This window comes from Condylura cristata, unplaced genomic scaffold (assembly GCF_000260355.1).
Source record: "Condylura cristata isolate star-nosed mole 26May11 unplaced genomic scaffold, ConCri1.0 scaffold00013, whole genome shotgun sequence".
Lineage (NCBI taxonomy): Eukaryota > Metazoa > Chordata > Mammalia > Eulipotyphla > Talpidae > Condylura > Condylura cristata.
Genome location: NW_004567114.1, coordinates 14,001,507 through 14,003,217, shown reverse-complemented (window position 1 = coordinate 14,003,217; position 1,711 = coordinate 14,001,507).

The following is a 1,711-nucleotide window of genomic DNA, read 5'->3' as shown; positions in this document are numbered from 1 at the left end:
AAAAAAAAAAAAGAACACACCACATGGTCAAGCTCAGAGTCTAAAGAGCAAAGAATATACTCTACCTATTCTACTGGATAATAGTGCATTTCATAATAAATGACATGCTGTTACTTTCAAAGACTAATGAATGAATAACCAGGAATGACTCAATCTGCTCCATCAGAAACAACCTCCCAACTTAACTTGATCATTTAATATTAATTTTCCTTTTGAATATGATCCAGTTAACCCTTCCAACCAGAGATGGAGGATTAAGTGTGTTCCTCTCTTCCTAGGCTTTAATCTATAACAATTCTCTGTATATATTATTATTGATTCGTTTCCACCTAATTCCATCACTGCAGTGGTAGTCTCAATTATGCTGTGAGTCTTCACTTTGTGTTTAACACTTTTTATCTGACTAAGTACAAGATTACCTTTTGGAAATGTTCAAGTATATGACTAGATAAAGTATATGACTAGATAAATTGTTTCTCTGTGTTTATTCCTACCTACTTTTAGTTTAAATTCAAATAGAACTATAAGAGAAGATACAAAAGCGTAGTCCCTAGAAAAGTCTAAAGTACCCAATTTACTTTCCACAGAGTGAGTGCAAATATGAACAGGGAAGGAAGGAAGGGAGGAAGAGAGATAAGGAAGAAGGGAGAAAGTAGTTAAAAGAAAAGAAAGTTTGAGATTCAGTTCTGAAAAAAAGAATAAGATGTCAAATGGATATTTATACAAATGCCCTGAATCAAAGCTATTCCCCCATTATTTTGTATAGAGCCTACTTTTGTTAAAACATTTTCTTTGGCTTTTCCTCTCCCTTGTGCCAGGATGAATAGGATACAAAAAGCAAAAATTCTTATAATTTTTATGTAGCCATATTGGGAACAATTTGTGGAATAATTGTTATCTATTGCAAATGTTAAAATTTATAATCTCTCTGATTAGATGATGTTTCTATTCCTAACTTATAGGCAATTATATCAATTTTAGATATTAAACTATATTTAATCGAGATGGAAAAAAATGTGCAAAATGATGTAAAAATAAACTTTGTAATAAAAAAATAAACTATATTTACCAGTGCCATTCAAATATTAAGAACAAGTCCAGAATTCAAACACACAGAGATTTATTAAAAATAATGTTCAACCTATTTATTTTTACACATGGTGTGTGTCTGTATATGTGTGTGAGTGCATATATAAAATCAAGAGATTCAGAGCCAAAATATTTAATATGATAGGTTAAAACATTAAGGAAAATTGCATAAAAATTACAATATCTGCATTTATTGTCTTTCTTTATATTATTAACTTTTCTTTCTAAAATCCATCAATATTTTTATAACTCCAATGTTAAGAGCAAAATAAAAGGAAACATGTCTGCTTCTTATTTATTTTTAAATTTATTTATTTATTTTTTTACATCATCATATTTAATTATTTTTGAGAAGATAACACCTTTCATCTTTTTATTCATCTTTGGCTTTGAAACTGGGACTCTGCCTGAACATATTCTTGGTATTTCTGTCATCTGGTATACATCTTTACCTCTGCTTTCCACTTGGCCTCTTACTCAGTCCCATTACTCACTAGCAAGCCAGATGTCTTCTTCTTGTTAACACTTTTACCTTCATTCTCTTTCAAATGTGATTTATTATCAGTGCACTCTATAGAGCCTGTTAGCAAAGTGATTCTTTTGATCTCCCCAATCAAATCAA